We start from the raw sequence: 26,520 nt of genomic DNA on the forward strand, positions 1-26,520 counted from the left end.
ATATTAATGGAACTACTACTTTCCTAGTCTTGACTATTACAACATCACCCATTAAAATAGATTTCCTTGATGTTACATTAATTTTAGATAGAGGTCGTTTAACAACAGATATTTATAAAAAAACTTGTAGAAGGAATGCTATTTTGCACAGAAATAGCATGCACCCTCCACATATCCATAAGAATATTGTAAAAAATCAATTGATACGTCATTCACGTATCATAAGTGAGGATGGTGCTTTATCTACAGCAGTTACTACCATGCAGCAAGAATTTATCAATAAAGGTTACCATAATAAGGATCTATTAGTGATACAAGAAACATGCAGTGAGAGGATAGCAACACCTTTCATTAAGAATGACAATATTATGCATGAGCGCCCAACTAGGATGAGAGATAGGAGAAAAAGGTTATCAATTCCCTATACTAACACCAACAACTCTGTTGTTAATATAATAAAGAAGAATTGGAATATCCTACTATTAGATGATGACATCAAGGAAATAGTGGGTGACAGACCTGCTATTAGTTACAAGAACACAATGTCCCTCAACCGTTTGTTATGCTATGAAAGAAAGAATAGGAATAGGACTATTTCATATAGAAAAGGCACACACGCTTGTAGGAATTGCAACCAATGTGATTTTATCATGAACTCCCATGTATTCATACATCCTGACAGTAATATTAAATATGAGTTTAATGACTATGCAGATTGTAGATCTAGAAATGTTATATATCTAGCTGTATGTAAAAAATGTCAAAGTTTCTATGTGGGAAAAACCAATAGAACTTTGAGAGAAAGAATTAGAGAACATGTCTATGCTATTCACAAGGAAAATGAAGGAAATGCTTTAGCTAGACATGTTATACAGAATGGATCTACACATGTTTTCAGTTTTATGGTTATAGGACACTTACAAGTAACTGAAAGGTTAGGTAACATCAATAATACTACTGAGAAGGAAGAAGTTAAATGGATCATTAAATTTAGAGCTGATAAAGGACATGGTCTTAATGATAAATTGTCCTTGAAACCCTTCTTGATAGATAGGCCATTCAGACGCTAGTAGATAATATACATGTAATGATATAGATGTATGACGTATGTAGTTGTATTTTCCTATATACACACACATTATTATAGATATGTATAAACACTCCATTATGTGTTTTTTCATGTAGAGTTTTTATTATAATGCATATATTTCTCTATTTGGTATCTCCCCCCCCCCCTTTTTTATTCATTGTTCATGTACTATTCCAAAGTGTTTTTCATGTGACAATTTTTATTGTTTTTATTGGTTGTTTTGAATATTTAAGTGGAGTAAGCACAACTGTTTTTATTAAAGTCTGATGAAGCGTTCTGAGCAACGCGAAAGCGCTTACTGTTCAAGGAATAAAGGATTTTACTTCAACTCTGATTTGCAGTTTCCTGGTTGGCTTCGATTGTCTTGGAGTATCTACCTCTTTTTGTTTGGACACATAGGTACTGTGTTCCACTGTGTTTGTGAGTGCCGTAGTCTGTGTATGTGTGTGTTGAGGGTGCCGTGTGCGTCCCCGTGTGACTGTAATGTGTGTGTGTGTCCGCATCATGTGTCTGTTAGTGCCAACTCGGAGGTAGATCATTACGGTAGGTGTGGGTATAGCTAGCCGTAGGCATACGGTTACCACCAGTCCCACATTAGGAGGGACAGCCCCTCCCTGGGCAGGTGTGTCCTGACATAAATCATTACAAAGGGCAAATGTCCGGGATTGTAGGACATTAATATGTCCCATATATAATGTAATAATTGCATTAAATAGTTATGCCTGTATGTAAGAAACGTAAATGTCACATGCAATATGATAAGCAGCCAAAGTCCCACAATAGGTATGTATTGAGGATAAAAGTATGTGCTAACCTGTGTACTGACTGTGGCTATGTGTTGGCCTGTAAACACTGCTGTGCATCCCGCAAGTGTCCAACAATGGCCATATGAAAAGGTGGAAACCCATGGCAAAGAGGTTGTGTTACCAGCACAACCACAATGACTGCAAATATCTGGGACAGAAATACACAGGATAGCTGTCATTTAGACATATCCCTTTACATATCGCTGCAATTCTGGAGGTATGGAAGTAGCAACCTCACCTGCATACTATATAGAAACCAGTTAACAACGGCCCAATGTACAATCCCGTAACATAAGTCTACTAACTGATAGCGCTTTAATTAGGGATGGGGCCCACACACATATATCTGGAATATGTAGAAATGCAAGCCCCACAAACCTGTATATGCTACGTACACCCACCGACATCCCCCACACTAGAAACCATAGCAATACAGACTGTAATAACAGCACAAACATCCAGTCAGTCAATTACATCTGCAGAACCTTCAACATACCTTGTGAGAGACACAATTAAAGGCGCCATGCAAAATTGCAGCCGTTATATAATAGAACAAACGGCGATGTTACAGGTTCTGTTTGCAATAGTCCGTTATCAGACGTTGGGATGACAGGTACAACCACATGTTGAACCACATACTCTAGCAGTCACACACAATCCACGGGGGACATGAATCCAAAGTATAATTGTCTCTATGCATAGCAGTTGCAATTACACATAACAAAACACAATACAGGCCGTCTCCCCGAAGGTAGGGAAAATGGGCAATGCCCAAGTGGAGAATTCAATTATACCCCCACTGTTGCCACGTAATTGGTGAATGGAGTAGCTGCACAGCTGATATGCAAGTAATTAGTCACTCAGGAACACCAACTGGTGGGAGGAAACCACATGTTACAGGTATCAACGTATATAAGGATGACTTGCCAGACATTCAAACTGTATGCTCATACAAAATACCTGTTTAAGCAGTGTGAGAGAGATAGAGACAAAAGTCCGTAACGATAACAAGGTATGTAGAACACTCGGTATGTACGTTTATGTATAGCATGTTTTTTATTAATTATTTACTGTATGTATAGCCTGGTTTGCATTAATTAAAAGTGTCCGCAATGCATAAAGTGGGAAAAGGTATTTATGTAGTGATGTCTTGCTGAGCATACTAATGCATGTAGAAACTGTGCGTCCAGCAGTGGGCCACAAGGTACACATCACAGACACCACAAGGGATGCTACATGAGGGCTTTAAACAGAACAATTCCATACAACCCACCGTCAGTGGTAGGGTATGTCCAACAAGTATGTGCCATAGCAGGGGATAGTATATGTTGATATACTGTCACAGTAGGCATGTGTATGGGCATATAATGACAATGACATGTCTAAGGTGGTCTCGCTGTGCAAGTATGCTTTGCATTATGGGATACTAGGTGAAATATGTGTAATGTATAGTATTGTAGGTAGATATGTCAGATATTCTTGACAGCATAACAGGCATATCATGCATACCAAAGGTATCGTCTATTGGCATGTACAATAACAGGATACATATGGCTTGACAGGGACATTGCAATAGCATGATAGCTAATCTAAATGGAAGGGCTACCAAGTAACCATGCACAAAGGACATGTAATAGCTTCACAGGTTCATAGTGGGGTACTATGCAGTCTGGCAAGTCCATGTGTAAGCACAACTATAGTGTTCACACCAGTGGCACCTCTCTAGGGTAGTGTCCTGTGAACAGCAGAGCCATGTGTTACCTGCACCTATGCACAGTACAGCCACTGCAGTGATCCCTGATGTACATATGTCTCCCAACCACCAAGGGAGGTATCACATGAACAGTGCTACTGAGTGTCCCTGCGTGATGTACATAGGATTCTTGTTCCAAAGCATGGTGAGTGTCCGGTTTGGGGATGTAACCCTCAAGCACATCCCATTCTTTGTTGCGTGTGTGCACATATCCATGAGCATGTTGCTCACAGTGGCTTTTGCTTATGTCGCGTATGTGGAGTATATCCATTAATATTGTTGTGGACATGGACTCTGTCTGTTCAGCAGAGGTCACCCCTGAGTATGTAGTATGCAAATGTGCACAGATGTGGTGCCCATAGTTCAGCCGCATACTTTAACTGTCAGAGCTCAATAAACGTCATGGCGTGTTAATGGTGTGGTATGTAAAGCTGTAGCTGCTGTGTACGGTACACCCTAAATGGGGTGGTGTACCCTTGAATGTGTGTAGAAGTCTTGAGTTCAGAGGTACAATGGGTGCCTATGTACCAGCTACACACCCAGTACAGATAAGTGTAGCCACGTAGAAGGATATCCACGCCACAGTGGCAATACGGTAACCACAGGAGTGGGTGCGACATATGTGTGTACTACAAACATGTACGATGTGACATGTATGTAGGGGGACTACCACCTATGTGATAGTCAGTGGGTGAATGGTGTAATGCAAAGGTGATGTTCATGCACCTTGTGTCATGCAGCTTGAGGCCATGATATTCATATCAGGTATCTGTCACAGTGACACCCATATGGATGGAGTCAGTATCAGCTGGTGGATCAATCATGGCACTTTGTATGCAGGGGTTTGTAAAGCTAGGCAGGGAAAGTCCCTCTGTGCGAGTCTGTACCTCAGGGAAGCATATACTGAACATGAGGGGCCCAATGACTGAGGACTGTGGTATGCCAAATGTAACAGAAATGCAGTAGGTACTATGGTATGCTACCCTCATTGTATGTGTCCTATCCATGAGCCACGTTGCATAACATCCTGAGACACAGGGTACGATGTGTAGGTGGATGTGTATGTTGTCAATACCAGAATGGAGAACGGTGCTGAAAGGCTATGAGAGGACAATGTAGAATGTGTGGACTCCCATACCGTCATCAACTACCCTGGTAACTGTATGAAAGGAGTCCACCAGGTGTAGGGGCCATGCTCTGGCCCTAACAAGTCCAACCCGGGTGGCATCAAAGGACCGGAGCCCAACAATGTCTCTGTGAATGACGTCCTTGATGGTGTGCCCCATAGCCATGCAGAACAGTCCAGTCAGGTGTGTAGGACTATAGTCCCACTCGTTCATTGTGGTGCCACCTGTATGGAGTGTGATAAATGTTGCTGTGTGCCATTCAGGGGTCACAATGTCTGATACAAGGCTATTACTGAATATGGTGGCCTAGTGGGGAGACATGTCGTTCAGAGGTTTGTGGACATCACAGCCTGGGACTTTGGAAGGTGACATGGGGCCAGTGTCCCAGGACATATAGAGTGCAGGTTAGTACTGTGTAGGTGTGACTGCAGGGACACTGCAATGTTCCTGCATGGATTGTGGCCCTGTAGTGAGTGAGAGGGTGTAATGTTAGCATTGAATCCATCCACCAGCATGTTGCCAACATCACCTTGGTCTGTAATGTTCCTGAGTGACTGTTGTATGTGAGAGCAGATGTGGGTGTTGCCATCGACTACTGACCACCATAATGCCTTGTGGTACACCCCGGAATGTGTCGCAGTAATGTGTACGTAGCTAGTCTTGGAGTATGTGATGAGGGATCCCGTGGCCCTACCGAGGCTGACCAGTGAGCTACCCCACCCATGGGATTGTACAGCCTCCACCTGTTGTTGTACATTATGTCCATGGAACTTGACCACCAGAGCGGCGTCTGTTATCTGGTGTGTACCATCATGGCTCTGTGTGGAATAGCATGATCCATGCAGTCGTGTACATGCTAATGAAGTGCACTGGGGTATGTTTCAGCATTTGTATGTGAATTGTCCATCTGCACGGGTGTCATGACATTAACAACCGCTGTCATAAGACGTCTGTAGTAGGTGTTGTAGTACTCATGTACTGTGTATGCCGTGAAGGGTGTGGTGCTGGGATGTAGCTAACAAGGTTGATTAGCATATGTTCGGAACCCACCAATGAGGGGATAACCCCAGGTGTGGAACACCAGTCACATGTTGATAGTGGTCATGTCAAGGTTAATGTAGGTCTTGGAGGTGGTGTGTATGGGTTGATCCAGCCGAGTGGAGGTTATGACTCATGGATGTGTTGGTACATGAGTGGCTATCCCAGTTAAGTGTGGGGTAGTATCAGTCACACATCAGTAGCAGCTGTCTGAGCCCTACTGTCCAGTACACCAACAAATGAGATCTGGTAACCATGGGGTATGTTGTTGAATCTGTAGCTTGTTACAATGTGTATAGCAGTTCCGGACACAGTTAGTTGTACATGGAGCACCTCTGATGCATTGTGCTAGGTAACTAGCCAGGATGCGTGTACAATATATTGGGATATGAGAACACCTCAGCTGTGGGTGTGCCGGTCCAGGTATGTGCCTGAAAGGTATGGTCTGTCCATAACCTTTCTTTGCAGGTGTGCTCTGCAGAGCCTAGAGGCAGGTCCCAGTCACTGCAGAGATATTGGAGTTTTGCATTATAAGGTGCGCCTTGTCTGTGTGCGTCACAGAAGATGATGCAAGCATTGTGTCACATGACCCCATGTCTTGTTTGCCAGTTCCCGTTCTGCCGGTGACTGTTATTGGAAACTGTGCAAGACAGGCAGTATAGAAGCAGCAAGAGCCTTACATGTGATCTGTACTCCCAGGGCTGACAGGTGCAGGTCATCTGTGCCAAAGCATTGTGTTTGACCACGTCAGTCAAAGTGTACAGATACCAGATGCCTGTGGAATGACAGCAGAAGCATAGGCAACTGTTGAAGTGACACAGTCAGTCATTGTACAGTGGTATCGGGTCCGGATGAATGCATAATGCTCCCCAGGGCTAGGCCCACACCTTCAGGGCTACAAGACTGGTGAGCTATTGCATGTCCCTGCACACGTCGTCTGTAAAGTGGCATCTCAGGGCAGTCACACTAACATGGAGAATGACAGTCACATTGTACCTGGTGAGGTGTGGCATGGGTGCATAGGTTATGTTGCAGAACCAATTACCCGACAGCAAGATGTAAGTGACTATCACCTTGTGTAGCCTGCTGTGTGGAACTGCAGTATGACCGCCTACAGAGTTCCCTATGACTGGTGTGTTGTGTATGTTATAACACCCTATTGGCTGTATGTGATGGGCACACATGAGTCTGTGGGATATAAGTTGGTGATGTTGTGTTCCGTGATGGGGGCTGCCTCTGGTGCCTACACAGAGTATGGAGAGGTACTGCACAAGTCATCCTCGTATGTGTGGCCTGTGGTGGAGATCATGTGAGACTATGTGATGAATGGGGTGTGCTGCGAATGTTACACATCCCCACATGACTGTCAGGTGCAGTCAGGGTTGGTGACAGCATTACCCCCAGCAGGGCTGCATAAGTGCATCCCCCACAGGCTGTAGTGTTGTATGTTGGGAGGTGAGCATTGAATGTGTACATGAGACAATTGCTCTATTGCCATGTGTACGACATATCCATCATATAGACAGGCAATAGCACTGGTATGCGACAGTTGGACATGCCTGTATATACAACCATGTCTCACAGGATATGTGCGTTACATGTGTACAACAGCTGTTGTACCATAAGCAAGCTGGAAATTTTAGGACAGCCAGTGTACCTGTGGGAAATGGTGTGGAATGGGTGCTAAATTAATCTGTAGCTCATGACATGCTCACAAGTTCTGAACAAGTGCCTAGCATGACCATACAATACAGATAGGGTGTTGGATAATATCAACCCACAAGTGGTGATGACAGTCATAATGGGTGGCACCGCACTATAACCCTGCTGAGTATGGTGTGCATGTCCATGAACCATTATCACTGTAGATGTTAGCAGTACAGATGTACAAGACAGTACGGATGTATGATTATAAATACCTTTGTATGTCACAGGAGTGTTCTACCAGTGGCCTGTTGACAGACTCACAACTACAAAAGGTGCCAGAGTGACATGTGCATATCACACCAGTGCCAGCTACAGTGGAACAGGGTTAATGTGTTGTACTCCCCCCTCATTGTAGCCCATACCACACAGACAAATGTTAGGCATCTGTGTATGTAAGGATGTGAATGGCCATGACCTATGAGGAATAGCTGTGTCAGTGTTGTGAACAGCATACAGAATGGGCTGTGTGGGTGAGGTGTGTGACATATGTGCACATTCTGATGGATGATATCAGCATTGACACCGCTAGGTGAACATCCCTGTTCCCATTAACTACCACCTAGGCTGTGGTCAACATTATGGACACTGTGTAAGGGATGGTGTTGTGTAGTACACCTCCCTGCCTTGGTGACATCTCCAGGCCCCTTGGGTAGTCATACGAGGTACCCATGTCATGACAGGGTGCCATCCATGAGCACGGAGATCATTGGACAGGCATATACAGCACTGGGGTGACCAATATTGGATCACATATCACCTTTAAGGGGTAATGGCCATGCATGGATGGGCGATACCAGCCTTCACAATCCTCACCTCCACTATGCAGCATGCTGTCTACCTTGCATAAAGACATTTGCCACACCATGATGATGGACATGCTACATGTCCATATCCTGATCTGTAAGACATATGTCATGGACAGCCACCGTCCTAATACTAGGATCGCCACATGCTGGACAGATCCCTGTGCCATACATGTGACATACTCCCGCCTAACCATGCAACCCTGTCCATCACAGCTGCACATGTCATCCCAGTCATACATGGTGTGATGGCTGCATGTTAGATGTAGTATCAACTGTCCGGATCAGTAATGTGGCACTGATGCACCTCGCGGTGGCATAATGGCTGTCTGTTATAGCTAGGAAACCTTGCCCGTAAATGCTATGGTTGATAACAATCCCTGTGAATGACGTCCGACTAGCCATTGTCCCATGTCTATCACATGTGCAACACAGGCGATCCGTGGCAGGATGTTGAACAGCTGTACAGTGCTGTGTAGATGTGTATGGCAAAACACATGCATGTACAGGTGTCCATGCGTATGTGTGCATTGTCACTGCTCAAGTCCATTAAGGCTGTCTGTGTTGATATGTGACATATACACAGCATCAAGGTCAACAGCATTACCGTGGACACATCCAGGCATGTGCAGATAGGTAAGAACACCAGTGCAGGCAAATAGACATGCCCACATGAAGACAGCATTCACATGGATTATGAACACTGTAATGAGGTGACACGCATATATGGTGATGATATCCAATGCATAACGGGTGTTACATGTGTGTGACACAAAAACATCAGTCTTATCAGTGTCATGATGATTTGCAAAGATAAATGTGCAGATGTACTAGATGTCATAGAAATGTATGTGCAGCAGTATCTCTGTACATCTCTGAAACTGTGACCTGTCACCATCATTATGTCTTACAGATAATGCCCCGTACACGCCTTCCAGCATACAGCCGCCAGGAGGATGATGTCCTTATCCCGTACCTCCATGAGAACTATGAGGTGTTGTTCAGCCATGTGCCACAGCATGCCCAGCAGCGGGATGACCTGTGGCAGGATCTATGCAGGAGGGTGAACGATGTGAGTGGCCATAATCGCACCTACCAGCAGGTGCACAGACACTGCACGGACTTGATACGACATGCAAAACAGCGTGCCACTACAATCACCAGGTAACAAGGTGGAACAGGTGGTGGGCCACCAACCCAGCCCCCACTCACACACACTGAGGAGCTACTGGCCAGTCTGGGGACACCCTCAGAACAGCATCCACACACACTAGCTGCCATCGTAGAGGTGGGTGTTTCCCAACCAATGAGCCTGGAATTGCCTAGTAAGTCAGCACTGCACATATGGCTATTATATCCCATTTAGTTGCATGTGTCACTGTACATTATGTAAAGTAACAACATATGCAAGGTATGTGGACACACATGCTGCATACTACACTATGCTACCCTGTGTATGCACACATGTGCATACTATATGCTATTATACAGGCAAATGTGTTAACATGCACAGTGCACCCTGTGGCTGTCATACAGTCATGGATAATGTTCATACTGCTGTGTCACCCCTATACAGGTACCTCTGGTGTGCCGTACAGACATGAGTCCGTTGCAGGTGAGACTGTCATCAGTATCAGGCATGTTAAAGCATAGATCTATTTGCCATGTGGCCAGTTAACAGTAGCACACTTGATGTTCATTCCAGTGATGATATACAGGTCGCATCACCCATCATTCACACAGGCCACCCATGTGCAATATATACAAACAATGTGATACACCGACTTGAAACCACAGTAGTTGTCATTGCTACATGTGTTGTCAGCTGTGCATACAACGGTGGAGGTGTTCTACAATGGAGGCATATGTAGTATGCATTGGAACAACATGTGTGGTACGCAAACAGTACCACACAGTGAGCTGTGATATGGGCAGCCCACAGGTGTCACCATTGTGTTATATGCCCCTGCATTGGGTGCACACATTGTGATGTGCCATCTGACATGTCCCAGACATGTAGTGTTCTGGCTGCAATATTGTCACACTATCCCATGACCCATACCCCACATACCAAACATACAACCTGTTGTCTGCATAGCCCTGTGGATGGTGACATATCTGACATCTATGGGTGTATGTCATATGGGACAACACAGACATGTGAGATAGATGGCCATCACACACATTTGGCCAACACATGTGCACACATGGCCATGGGGGATGGCCAGAGACATGTAGCCACACAGTAGATGTGATGTGTATGCACCCTGTTGCACATTGTCCACACATGGTCCAATTATAGCATTAGCTGACTGATTATACAGTTGATGTGGTACAGTGGACATCTTAAAAGCCTGTGCACAGCTAGTGGAGGTGTCACTGAAGTCTACCATATAAGATCTGTTGAACATCACGACTATTTCATAGCATGACAGTAGTCACCTGTACAGCTTCCACAGACATTGACACCACATCAGGCCACAGATACTGTACATTTCCCTTGCTGCTGTAGGACATCACCATTAGCTGTGCACCTCGTGTGTGTGGTACATCAATGTCATGTGGGAAATGGTGAATTGACATGTCCGCTATGTGTGGACATGGTTGCCAGGCAGCTAAGACCCTGTAGTTGTTGTGCAGGGGTGTCATCTGTAGGTCCTCCAGTGACCTGTCACTTGACACAGCATGGTTTTGTGTGTATACACCTCAGCATCGTGGGTCACAATTCACAGTTATGTCATGGGTATGCATGCAGTTATGGCTATGCAATGTGTACATATTATGCATTGTACAGCAATATAGATGCCTCATGATGCCATGCAATGGCACAGTGTCTGTACTTCACACTGTTTAGCAATGTAGATGGCTCACACTACCCCTCCATGCTCATGCACATTTGCTAAACATGCATTCTACCTGTAGGGCATACAGACAACACCGCAATGTGATGCCCATTACGATGCTGTACATGTGTCAGGACACCATTGTGTCAGACATGTATGCATGTTAATGCACACGTCAGCAGATTACATGCCAAGGTCACATCAGCCATGTGTACTGTTATCCTGTTCTAGTCCACATGGTGTAACACAGGGATGCATGCATACTACCATGATTGTGTGAACTGCATGGCTACTGACATGACACCTACTTGCTGTAGTGTGCACCCCAGGGAGGTATGCTTACTAACACTATTAATGTCTGAGCTGCATGCCCTCTGCTGTATCACAGGCATGCTGCATGCCATCTGTCAAATCACATGCATGGTGTGTCTGTGTGTGTCTTTGTGTGTGTGTTTTTGTGTGTGTGTCTGTGTGTGTGTCTGTGTGTGTGTGTCTGTGAGTGTGTGTCTGTGTGTCTATTGTAATTTAGAGTCTTTCTTTGCATTCACAGGTGATGTAGGTGCGTTACCCTCCTGCGGTCCATCTGATGTTAGTGTCCCCACAGATACTAGCAGTGATGAGCATATGCATGAGGTACAGGCAGGGTTGTCAGGGGATGAATCTGTGCCAATGGTTGCCATCCCAGCTATGTCCCCCTCTTCCCCGCACACAGTTCTGCTGCCAACACACACCGCATCACCAGTGGCCATAGAGGAAGGACAGTCAGCGTCTGTTAGCGTGGAACAGGAACGTGTGGTGGCTACAGAAGGTGTGTCTACACACGATGGTGTCAGTGTAATGACTGCAGATGTGCCACACAGGCATGTGGCCGGTACTGCTCGTAGGAGGACCTCTGGCAGACATGCACCTGCAGGACAGAGCGCAGCAGCTGGTATCACCAGACGCATGTTCCAGACTGTAATGGCGGCACAGGCACGTACTGAACGGCAGAACAGAAAAGGGCAGAGGCTGCAGAGGGCTGCTATCTGTACCCTAAATGACAACATCCAGGCATTGGCAAATGCTCAACAGCAGATTGCTGATGTTCTGGACAGGCGATTGGGTGACATGGTCGGAATCCTTGACTGTGGCATGGCAATCCGCGAGCATGAGCTGTCTGTGCTGGAACATCTGGTAGGAGTGAGGCATAGGCCACGTGGACGTAGGCCAGCTACACCACCTAGTGCAGGTCAACGTGAGCGTGCCACCTCACATGCCCGCTCCCATAGTGCTGGTAACAGTAGCAGTGCAGCTGGTGCTGCGCTGTCCACACCAAGACACAGCAGGCCACGTGGATGTGGCCCTGGATGTTCCCAGCGGGGACATGGTTCCAGTGGACATGTGTCATCGGACAGTAGCCAAGCTGTACCTCCACCTAGTAGTAACCGTCCAACCCCTGGCAGGCACAGGTCATGTGGCCTGTACAACCTGGTCTGTACAATCTGGAGATGTCAATAATACCCCGTGTAGGCCTCACAAAAGACAGAACTGTGGGCACACATACAAGCACACAACAAAGGCATCTGTAGGGCACTACAACACCCACATGCATACTGAACAGACATGTCCAATCATATCAATGGCCCTTACCCACACACAAGATGTCATCCATTGGTGCAGCCTATGCCCCTGGCAAACATTATCACCCTGTACATATGATGAAGCCTGTGCCGCATCCCAGTCATCCACACCATTGGTGCAGGGACATGCTCAAATGGTCTGATGCACAGGGTGAACAGAGTAGTGAGAAGTGTATATTACATTAGTTGTGTAAGAATAGTGAGAGAAGTGTATATTACATTAGTTGTGTGTGAATAGTGAGAGATATATTACATTAGTTGTGTACTGTTGACACGCACCAGACATACCATGTAGTACAGGTTTAGCATGCATTGTTATATGTTCACAGTATGTGTCTCAGTAACAACAGCAACAGCATGTTGGTAATGATGCCCTGGTTCCCTCCTTATAGTCTACTTGCATGTGCCTACAGGTAGCACTGTTTGCAGTCTTCCATGTGTAACTGTGGAGTACTCACAGGCACATATGGCAATATCAGAATGCTATACGTAGCCTCAGCCTGACTGTTGGAAAGTCTAACATAACACAGATGTCCACACATATACTGATCCAGAAGCATGTGGGCAGTTTAATAGGCTACAGTGGCTAGAGATGTGACATCCATACCAGGTCACATCACAGGTATGTTGACATGGTGCAGGGGTTGTACACAGCGGACTGGCCAATGATAATGTTAGAGGCCACTTGATAGCATGAGGCCTCACTGTGTAGCAGTAATACCTTGTCACATTACAGGAACATGCTCACAATCATGGGGTCAACAACACTATAATGCACATCCCATAGTGTTGAGGTGAGGACCCATGCCTATGTGGTCATCACCGTCACAGTACTGTGAACCCACACGACGGGACACAGAGAAAGAACATGTACAGGTAGACAGTGCGGCTGAGACCGATGGCATCAACAGGGTGGTGGACTGCATCACCATGAGGGGTTAGGGATCCTGTGTGTTCTGTATGGTAGCATACACCCTCACTCCATGCACCAGACAGGCATACATACCTACATACACACACTGTGGAGACCACACATGTCATACACATATGGATAGCTGATGTGTGTGATACACACACCACACCTGCCTGCGTCATGCTTTCCACACTGCAGTATGTACAGATCTCTACAACAGTGTACAGGGGTGTGTAACAATTGGGATGTATTCCCCACCATATGTGGCATATATGGTCACACAAGCAATCACACATGGCAGTACTCTGAATGATACACCTGCTATATGATGATACGTCTGACAGACATGCAGCAGTATTGGCCGCATTATGTGTACCAATGCTACCTTTGGCAATTGTGTTGCTATATGCACACGGGAGGATGTAAGTGTTACAGGTATCAAGTGACATACTGTCAGTAACATCTGACCGCTGTGTAGGTTCTATGTCTCCACCGTCAAGTAACGGTAACATAGCGTACTGTTTGCACATGTAATGGTAGGATGGTGTGTGACACACCTGTGAGCCGTCCCCAGCAAACATCCATCTACATAGGTGGATCACCTCTTTATGTACACACATCCATCCATACCTGCTGTACATCCTACCGTACTGTCAGTATGTCACCATATACAGGTGTCAATGATGGGGCTGCATTGCAACTGCATGTTGTAGTTAGGCACAGATGAGTTACTTACATCATGCACACTACAGATTGTACATGTGTGTTGGTCCTACATGCCTGTCATGTAGCCATGTTTGTATGCATTGCAATTGGTGGACATGTGTGTTGACATACATAACGCATGGACTGTTGTATGATATGATGGGTGTCATGGGTAACTAGTACAGAGGGAATGTGTCCTCGGTCAACATTGCTGCCTCATGTACTGTTAGCATTCAACAGCCATGGACCCACCTTCCATTTGCGTGTGTATGATTGCTGTAGCCACTTGTCTGCACAGAGGACAGCAAAAGCTATGATATGTACATATGTGTTGTGTGTGTGTGGTCCATGCACATATCCACTGCAATTACATGTATGACATAGCCAAACGTGTGTTCGTTGGTGTACAGTGACAGTCATCTGTCACAGCTATGTAAGGCCCAGGGCCCCTGGTATGTGTAGAGCCAACCTGGTTATGTACAGTGGTATCATTGCAATGCATAACACATGATGGAACCCTGTTGGTACATGTGTAGTCTGCACAGTTGCTGTAGACCTATGTACAGTCCACTGGTCATGAGTCACATGGTGTTGTGTTAATGTATGGCTGTGTATTGCTGGTCCAATGACATGGTGATGTCGAAGGGCTACATTGTAGATTGTGGTGTGTACCTCTGTGATATGCACCTGAGAATCTGTGATAGCTCCTGAGTGTGTACTGGTCAATACATGTAAGTGGCCTTCATGTACGTGGCGACAGTAATACCATACTGTGTCCTTCCATGTTTAGAATCCATGTGCATGCAAGATGGCCCTTTGCAACTGCTAAATGTGTGAGCATGCCCAGTACGCCGTTGTGTAGATGGACACACAGTACATTCCAAACAGACGTGTGATACTAAGCTTGTGGGCATGGCCATTGACATTCTGTATAGTGATGGTGATCATCCAGGCAACAGATGTCCATTTTCAATGTCACGATGGATGCCTACATTGAACATACTGGTTGCTGTCTTGAAGGGTGTACTGTCTGTGGCGCGTCCAGTATCTATGTAGTGTTGTTGTAGTGCTCCATAGATATTTGGTTGCCCCAATCACACCACTGCCGTGTGTTTGTCTACGTCTACCTTGGGACAGTAATATGCTTTCACACTGCTCACTCTCTATACATTCCCTATCGACGTCCTTGCCTTTGCGGATGATGTCACCCACCTAGAAGTATGCCTCTGGGTGTGCTGTGCTCAGTAATCTCGGTAGCGCATTCTGTAAATGTGTAATGCTGTAGTGTGATAAGGTAGTTAGGTGTATGTTCGACTCCCAGTCCTGTCAAGTCTGTGTGTATGTGTGTGTGTGTGTGTGTGTGTGTGTTTCCAGCTGCCTGGGGACACAGTAATGCTTTTAGATGCCTCACACCACATACATTCCCTATCTGTGTCTTTGCCATTGCGGATGATGTCACCCACCTAGAAGTATGCCTCTGGGAGTGCTGTGCTCAGTAATCTTGGTAGCACATTTTGTAAATGTGTCATGCTGTAGTGTGTTAGGGTAGTTAGGTGTATGTTCGACTCCCAGCTCTGTCAAGTGTGTGTGTGTGTGTGTGTGTGTGTGTGTGTGTGTGTGTGTGTGTGTGTTTGCGCACATGCTCCCATCCGCCTGGGGACTCAGTCTTGCTTTTAGACGCCGCACAACACAGCAGTTTGCTACCGACGTCTTTGCCTTTGCGGATGATGACACGCACCTAGATGTCTGCCTCTGGGACTGCTGTGCTTAGTAATGTCGGTAGCACATTCTGTAAATGCGTCATGCTGTAGTATGTTAGGGTAGTTAGGTGTATGTTCGACTTCCAGCCCTGCCAAGTGTGTGTGTGTGTGTGTGTGTGTGTGTGTGTGTTTCCAGCTGCATGACAACAGTACATTGCTTTGACAGTATTCACTCTCCATAACATCTGTGCAGCATCTTTGCCTTTGATGCTGCTGTCTGCAGGCTAGATGTGTGCCTGTGCATTTTGTAACTGCGTAATGCTGTCGTGTGGTACAGTGCTTCCATTTATGTTCTGCTCCCAACCCTGCCACGTGTGTGTGTGTGTGTGTGTGTGTGTGCGTGTGTGTGTGTGTGTGTGTGTATATATGTATCTATCTACATATATATATATATATATATATATATATATATATATATATGTATATATATATATATAGATATATGTATGTATATAGCTCTATATATATATATATTGTATATAGATATGTATGTTGGGATTATCACTCTTGACTGTGCTGCATTGTCTGTACGTGAGCACACTGGATATATGTACATCTGCTATGGCTCTGTGATAGTGCACATATTGTGTGCTGTAGTGATCATGGGTTATACATGTTTAGTGACCGGTTATTGTGTTGCTGGGCATTGGAAACAATGTTAGTGCAGCACCTTTGACTGGTCGTATGCAGATCTCGGCAACAGTCAGCAGTGGTTATTACACTGGAGTGTGAGTACGGCTCATATCCGTCTGTAGTAACTGTCAATTCTATGCACCCCAGGTTAACATTACAGATGCACGTTTATCCACAAGTTGTGGTACAGATCCCAGGACTGTATGTGTAGACATTGACAGGTGCAGGACTGGGTTGAGTTGGATGCATGGAGGGGTGTCCATGGCCAGTAATGGGGATCTCTACAGCCTGGCAGGTACGGTCTGTGACTGTCCCACAACCTCCTGTATATAGCTGACACATGCTGTACCTGTGTATATGCAGACACACACACTTACCACAAACAACTACGGCTATCACATACACACACCCATTGCACCACCATCGGGCCATGCAATAACCATTGTCCCTCACACACACACACACACACACCTATGTGTACATTGGATGGCTCTATGACAGCTCTGGACATGTTAACACCACACCCTGTGCATATGATGTCACCTGTGCCACCACCTGTGATGTATAACATTGATGCAGGATCTGACTAACCTGGCGCTGCTGCACACAGTGGCTTTATTCCACTGTTTTAATGTTAGCATGCTGTTAACACACAGTGTGTTACTTCCAGGTGTACTTCAGCAGGCGTGATGCATTGCAGCTATGACCATCACTGTGGCATAGTTTATAGCACTGTTACCTCTGATGATGTAGTCTCCATCCATGTGCCATTTCACTGATGTGTGTAGTATTGGCAGCATGTGTGTCTGTGTGTGCATGTGTGTGATGTGTGTAGTACACATGTATACCTGCTTGCAAATTCATACACGACATTACACGGGCTTCACCATTCATACACTAGCTTACTCATTCTTCCACACGTGCACACGGGCTAACATGCATGCACACATGCTTACACAGGCTTACTGGCATGCACGGGCGCAGACACACTGTGGGCAGGTTTGCAGGTCACATCGGTGGTATCCATGGCGTATGCCGTCAGTCTCCTGACGTTCCCTAGGATAGCTCATGACACACCTCTTCCTCTGAGTACTGACAGCACACATGTGACACTGCTCCGGTGAGGTTACAGTGTTTTGTACATACACACTCCTGTTGTCACCTATCTTCTACTCTAATAGTCCCCTTAACCTACACTACACTGTAGAAGCTTGGCCCATATGGCATGACATGTTGTGATTCACTATCCTCAGCCTCACTTTCCTCACATTGCCTACAAATGCTTCGTTACATCTCTGACAGAGCGCTTCCACACATAGGTACCAGTACGCAGTAGCCATGTTGTCTCCAGCTTGCCAATCATCTGCATGGCATACTAACATCTAGCTAAACCTACATTTTGTATGTATATTATCCATATGTCTTGTTTTGAAGCACAGAGCGTTCTCGTGGCGCTGCGCTACGCTTCCATACCAGGGATTGGGGGAGGACAACAACTGGTTCATTGATATCCAATGGACAAAGCCGCCACTGGCCTTGGACTTGGACATTGGCATGCTTCTTCGACTGTATTCATACTGTATTTGCATTGCTCTATTTAGCAACGTGCAAAACGTTAGTCGCATAACATCCGGGTACATTTTTGCACATAACTCTGCTCTTGCACAGACAACTTGCTGTTTCATGCATCGCGTAATTATGTAGGGTTACCACCTGTTCCACTTTGCGAGGGACAGTTTTTGGGCAGTTGTGTCCTGCAAAAAATGTGAAAAAATGGCAAATGTCCTGAGATTTTAGGAAAAAATTATTTTCTATATTTTATGTAATAGTTGCATTAAACAGTTATTCTGTATCTGAAACACCTAAATGTTATAAGAAACAGAATAAGAAAATGCTACAAGAATAAACTTTTATTCAGGCAAAACACTGAAGTTCTGTCCTTTGTACTGGCCGTGGGTATGTTTTGCCCTGCAAAATCTGATGTTTGTAGCACTTTGGGCACTTGGAAAGGTGGCAACCCTATAATCACATCATTTGCATAGATTACACATACAAATGGGGTATGTTGCAAATCCCAACATTGTCCGTGCAGTGTTCATGTTACGGGCGGTCATGCATGCCCCTGCAGGTGTTTGCTGAATAGCCTGGCAGTCATCTTTCCTTGCTGTACTCTCACTCAATCCATACACACCGGAGGCTTCGTGTATCATGGCCTAGGCTACTGAACTTTAACCTTTTTTGTACATATAATAGCTTATTCTAGTAACATTTGAATTGCTTATGCTACTTCACATAACATATTGAGGATTCATATATAAAATAACCATTTTATGTGACTATTAAAGTAAATTAGGAAATCGACCCATGTGTTATTACCCTTGCACCTGCTACTGTTGCATGTACACCTATATCGTAGTTGCAGGTGTGACTTCTTTTGCATCAATGACGGTTCGCACTTCATACAGGATCAATTTTTGGGGTCCTGCAAAGGACACCTACATTTATGTTTAACGTGTAGAACTTGCAGGCCCTGTCACACTGGTACTTTCCGGGCAATGGTTTGAAAACCATCGGTGTATTCTCCTTTCATGCATGTCTGTCTGTCTATCCATATTAGCTATACCGTGACCTATTTATGTACATGTGTTATATGTACAGGGACATATGTTTGTTGTGTATATATCTATTCATGTATCGTGTGTGTATAGATATATATATGTACATATATACATATGTCTGTACATTCCTCATCTCGTAATTTGCTTTGGATTATGTCTGTGGATATATGTGTATATATATCTCCATATCATACCTTTCAACTGTACAGATATCCGCTGCATGTACAGCTGTTTGCCTCTTATCTTTGGTCTGTTTTTCATAGCCTTGTGTCTATCTGGCAAGTTAATGGCATATCATTAAAGACTGACGTTGGTAAATAATGACAAACGTTTCAGGTTACGACTTCATACCCTTCAGAGAATCCATGCTAGAGACACACCTGTTATTCTATCCACTTTCTATGTTTGTTAGGGCAATATCTGGGGATTGTCCCTATTTGTACCAGTTGTTGTTATGACTTTGTCCGGTTTCATACTTTACGGGTTTAACAGGTATGAGCCATGTACATAGAACGTGGGGAAAACACCATTCATTTTCTATTCTGTGAGCGGATTACACACGCGCAGGTGCACTTGCATATCCTTATTGTGGGTTACATATGTTTAATTGATAATTATGCTTCTGTGAACTTTCATAATTATGACCATAACAGTTTTTTATTTATTTATTTATTTTTATTTATTTTATTTTACATTTGTTGACCGGGAAAGTCCGACTGGACACATGTCCATTTTCAGCGGAGGCCCGGGGAGAAAAGCTCCAATAGTACATAGTAGGTTACAAAAAGTTCCAATAGTACATAGTAGGTTACAACAATGTTTGACAGCTAACATACGATTGTAGTTATGCACTAAATACCCAGGGAAGAAAAAAAAGTTACATTAGTATGTACAGTTATATATCTGTATTCCAGTTTATGGACTACTGCGAAACACACGTTCACCTTTACATATTTAAATGTGTGTACTGCACGAACGCTTTCATTACACTTTCAAGTTATATGTGCAGTGGTCGTAGGTCAATCGGGACTGCATTCACATTGGCTGGATACCGGAACCACTATTCTATTGGTGTTCTCCCTCATTGATATGCATACCCATAGTACTTAGCTACATCAACATACACCTCACTGCTTCACCTACGACACAGACATCCATTCTCCTGCTGGGAAAAAGGCGGTACTACATATTACACATTCCCTGTTGCCTACTGCTGTGGACTCCGGCTGCATTGTTAATCACTCCGAGGATATGCAGAGCACCAAGGCATATAGTCCAGCCACATACAGGTCTTTGAATGTCAGGGTGTTCATGTAGTGATCTGGGTTTCAGCTTGTCCACCTGGTGAACGGAACTTCCCTGGCCAAGGTGAAATGTGAGATGAAGCATATGGACAGGGATTATCTCCCTATTTTGAAGTTTTACCTGTGTTTATAGACACAGGTGTTTGGGCACCTGTCAGCAGCTTATTCTGTTGGCATTACATATTATGGGTGGGGTTGTTACAGTCCATACTCCACGGTGAGGGGTGTTCCCATTCACATTTATTACCTGTATACAGTCTTACGGGGATTATTATTTTTGGACATGAAGTGACTACAGGTATGCAGTTGTACATTGCACAAGTGTGAAGGGCTGTTCCTGTAAATATGTACGGACCAACCTGCACAAAACCTACACGATGGGGGGGACAATTAGGGACACATTTTAATGATTGCTCTTACAAGCTTAGAACGTTGATAGAATGCTAGGTTTTGCATTAGCATGACTTTTCTGCAGGTTGTGGAGTCTTATACTCAGGATATTTCTCATTATTTAGTGACGTAAGTCCTCAGCTATTTACCACACTGGTGCAGATTGTCGGAGGGACACACCAACACTATGGGGTGAACCTGTGGTCATTCTTAGGGTTGCCACCTTTTCGACTGCCCAAAGTGGGACATGTTCTGTAGAGATGTCAGATTTTCCAGGACAAAACATACCTACAGCTGTGCACAGTACTGAACTTTAACCTTTATTGTACATATAATAGCTTATTCTAGTAACATTTGAATTGCTTATGCTACTTCACATAACATATTGAGGATTCATATATAAAATAACCATTTTATGTGACTATTAAAGTAAATTAGGAAATCGACCCATGTGTTATTACCCTTGCACCTGCTACTGTTGCAAGTACACCTATATCGTAGTTGCAGGTGTGACTTCTTTTGCATCAATGACGGTTCGCACTTCATACAGGATCAATTTTTGGGGTCCTGCAAAGGACACCTACATTTATGTTTAACGTGTAGAACTTGCAGGCCCTGTCACACTGGTACTTTCCGGGCAATGGTTTGAAAACCATCGGTGTATTCTCCTTTCATGCATGTCTGTCTGTCTATCCATATTAGCTATACCGTGACCTATTTATGTACATGTGTTATATGTACAGGGACATATGTTTGTTGTGTATATATCTATTCATGTATCGTGTGTGTATAGATATATATATATGTACATATATACATATGTCTGTACATTCCTCATCTCGTAATTTGCTTTGGATTATGTCTGTGGATATATGTGTATATATATCTCCATATCATACCTTTCAACTGTACAGATATCCGCTGCATGTACAGCTGTTTGCCTCTTATCTTTGGTCTGTTTTTCATAGCCTTGTGTCTATCTGGCAAGTTAGTGGCATATCATTAAAGACTGACGTTGGTAAATAATGACAAACGTTTCAGGTTACGACTTCATACCCTTCAGAGAATCCATGCTAGAGACACACCTGTTATTCTATCCACTTTCTATGTTTGTTAGGGCAATATCTGGGGATTGTCCCTATTTGTACCAGTTGTTGTTATGACTTTGTCCGGTTTCGTACTTTACGGGTTTAACAGGTATGAGCCATGTACATAGAACGTGGGGAAAACACCATTCATTTTCTATTCTGTGAGCGGATTACACATGCGCAGGTGCACTTGCATATCCTTATTGTGGGTCACATATGTTTCATAGATAATTGTGCTTCTGTGAACTTTCATAACTCTGACCATAACAGTTACATATCTGTATTCCAGTTTATGGACTACTGCGAAACACATGTTCACCTTTACATATTTAAATGTGTGTACTGCACGAACGCTTTCATTGCACTTTCAAGTTATATGTGCAGTGGTCGTAGGTCAATCGGGACTGCATTCACGTTGGCTGGATACCGGAACCACTATTCTATTGGTGTTCTCCCTCATTGATATGCATACTCATAGTACTTAGCTACATCAACATACGCCTCACCGCTTCACCTACGACACAGGCATCCATTCTCCTGCTGGGAAAAAGGCGGTACTACATATTACACATTCCCTATTGCCTACTGCTGTGGACTCCGGCTGCATTGTTAATCACTCCGAGGATATGCAGAACACCAAGGCATATAGTCCAGCCACATACAGGTCTTTGATTGTCAGGGTGTTCATGTAGTGATCTGGGTTTTGGCTTGTCCACCTGGTGAACGGAACTTCCCTGGCTGAGGCAAAATATGAGATGAAGCATATGGACAGGGATTATCTCCCTATTTTGAAGTTTTACCTGTGTTTATAGACACAGGTGTTTGGTCACCTGTCAGCAGCTTATTCTGTTGGCATTACATATTATGGGTGGGGTTGTTACAGTCCATACTCCATGGTGAGGGGTGTTCCCATTCACATTTGACTATTACCTGTATACAGTCATACGGGGATTATTATTTTTGGACATGAAGTGACTACAGGTATGCAGTTGTACATTACACAAGTGTGAAGGGCTGTTCCTGTAAATATGTACGGACCATACCTCTCAACCTCTTAGAGCACTGAACCTGAACAAAAACTACACGATGGGGGTACAATTAGGGACACATTTTAACGATTGCTCTTGCAAGCTTAGAACATTGATAGAATGCTAGGTTTTGCATTAGCATGACTTTTCTGCAGGTTGTGGAGTCTTATACTCAGGATATTTCTCATTATTTAATGACGTCAATCCTCAGCTATTTACCACACTGGTGCAGATTGTCGGAGGCACACACCAACACTATGGGGCAAACCTGTGTTCATTCTTAGGGTTGCCACCTTTTCGACTGCCCAAAGTGGGACATGTTCTGTAGAGATGTCAGATTTTCCAGGACAAAACATACCTACAGCTGTGCATAGCACTGAACTTTAACCTTTTTTGTACATATAATAGCTTATTCTAGTAACATTTGAATTGCTTATGCTACTTCACATAACATATTGAGGATTCATATATAAAATAACCATTTTATATGACTATTAAAGTAAATTAGGAAATAAACTCTCAGGACATTTGCTATGTCTTGATATTATTCACAGGACACAACTGCCTACAGAGGGATTGTTACTCGCAAAGTGGGACAGGTGGTGACCCTAGTCATTCTGCGAATATCCGGACAGTTGAGTGGTATGGCACAGACCTCTGTAATATCTTGTTGTGTTCTGGCACAGCAGTAGCTCAGCATTAAAGACTGCAGTCAGAACGTGCTGACAGACAGTTGGGTTTCAGACTTCATACTCCAGACATTAATGCCAACTGTTAAACTGTTAAACTGTTATTCTATCAAATTCTATGTTTCTAAGAGATATGTTTACAGATTGTCCCTGATTTTGGACCTTTATCTCACTTATATTCACGGCTCTATCCAGATATCTTGCTCACACAGGTTGACAGGTATGGTCAGTCATGACTGCACACAGTCATTGTCCCTCACATTTGATCAGGGTTGACCTGTTTACGTAGTGTCTTCCTCGCCCTCATGCCGTTTTCCACTTTGCAAATGTGTGCATTATATTCTCCCTCCTATTCGTGTCTGGACACATGCGTCACGGGAAGGTATTTTATCCTGGGTGGTAGCTTATGCATGCCCACTTAGGGCTGGACAGTGTCATGGACCGCCACTGCATGTTCTGACTTGTGTCCAGATATCTACTGGATTGGACATCATGTCATCATACCCATTCTACTATTTACACAAGTTGGTCATCCCGTAAGGGATATCCCAAAAATTGGTCAAGACCAAAACAAGTTAAATAACGAAGATTTTTGTGACTGCACGAAAACGTGCAGGGGGTTTTACCTGCAGGGGATACATGGTTTGCAATCCTGACACTGCCTAGGGTGACAATACCTACTACATACACATAGGGGTCACTGTGTGTAGCTGTTTCTGCAACAAACCAGTGGAACAAGTACGGCTGGATTTGGTGGATGTTCTGGTATGGTGGCAGGTTGTGTGTTGTGGAGGGTATACTGGGTAGGCTATTATGTATCCAGGTGTGTTGCATTGGTTACGGCCAGTTCCATCAGGACCCATCTGTGGGTATGTGACAGTGCCGTATCTATATATTTGTCTCGCATATTTCCATATTCATATGTTTGTGGGATTGTGTTTTACACTATGGCCTGTCTGCTTGTCTTGCAGCTGTTTCTACATGAGGTTGTGTTTCTTTCCACTTCACCCACTGCCCCCTCATACACCTCCGGTTCACCTTTTCTGCATACGACACAAGTATCGCCTTTGAGGAATTTACCATTAAACACACACCCCTCACACGCGAATTACTCACACCCCATAGAGCACTACTTTGGTTATTGGCCCATGACACGGCCAGAGTTACACACTGACTACCCTACATGTGTCGGGTACCTTTATGGTTGTGTGGACTACCCTGCCATGTTTGCTTTCCACATGCTATACCTCACGCACATAGGTACACGCTCTTACTTCACTTTCATTACTTGGTTGGTGTATCCGGGTACTACCCGTTCAACTGTGTCACATACACGTTCGGATTATACAGCTGCCTTCTGGATTTTGCCAGCCTGTTCTACTCATTGGTAGGATGGCACCTTTACCTATGTCCAAGCTATTCCTTACACATGTCCGACTGTTGTGGACATTGCCTCCCCACAGTCAACAGTTGTGTTTCCACCTTTTCAATTTGCCACTGTGTGACATAGGGTTACCACCTGTCCCACTTTGCAAGGGACAGTCCCTCTTTGGGCAGTTGTGTCCTGACATGTAATTGTCAACATGGCAAATGTCCTGAGATTTTAGGACAAACATATTTCTTATATTTTATGTGATAGTTGCATTAAACAGTTAATTCTGTATCTGAAATACCTGACTGTTATGAGAAACAGAATAAGCAACTAAAATGCTACAGGAATACGCTTTTCTGTAGGCAACACAGTTATGTTCTGTCCTTTGTACTGGCCATGGGTATGTGTCGGCCTGTACAGTCTGATGTCTGTACCAAACATGTCCCACTTTGGCCATTTGTAAGGGTGGCAACCCTACTGTGACAGTTGTGGTGAACACAGCATATCTTACAGGCCGACACATACCCACGGTCAGTTCGGCAGATAGAACTTACAATTCTTGCCTATATCTAAGCTTATTCTTGTAGCATTTCGGTATCTTATTCTGTTTGTTATGACATTTATGTATTATACGTCCAGTGAAATATGTTTAATGCAACTATTGCATGACGTCTATGGAGGAATTATGTCCTATATTCTCTGGACATTTGCCAGTTTTACATGTTTGTGTCAGGACACATCTGCCCACAGAGGGACTGTCGCTCACAAAGTGGGACAGGTGGTAATCTTGGTCGACGGTATGGATCATACTGTTCCTTTCAGCCTACATGTGTCCGTGTTGTTATGGCTCGTTTATATGCTCCTTCTGTTTTGTTTACATGCGTATGCTATTTCCTATCACATTTGGTATGTGAAATACGGACATACCTTTTGTATGTGACTATTACATGGCTTGTGGGATATGATTCAGACATACGGTCACTACCTATATCTACATTTCTCCTTGTGTATTTTGTTATGGACACATCTGCACAGCTATGTTCCCGCCCTCAAATTATGGGTCGGCTGGTGACCCTTTCCGTTGGACTGGACGTACCTACTGGCAGCGCACTAACATCTGATACTTCTCACTTCCACATGGTATAGCTATCAACACTACTTTGGACTTCAGGCACACGGTTTTCCTGTCATTTGTTCATGGGTAGGGACCCGTTATTCCCTACCATGCATTTGT

Source organism: Protopterus annectens, chromosome 6.part1 (genome assembly GCF_019279795.1).
Source record: "Protopterus annectens isolate FY-2018-M chromosome 6.part1, PAN1.0, whole genome shotgun sequence".
Taxonomy (NCBI): Eukaryota; Metazoa; Chordata; order Ceratodontiformes; family Protopteridae; genus Protopterus; species Protopterus annectens.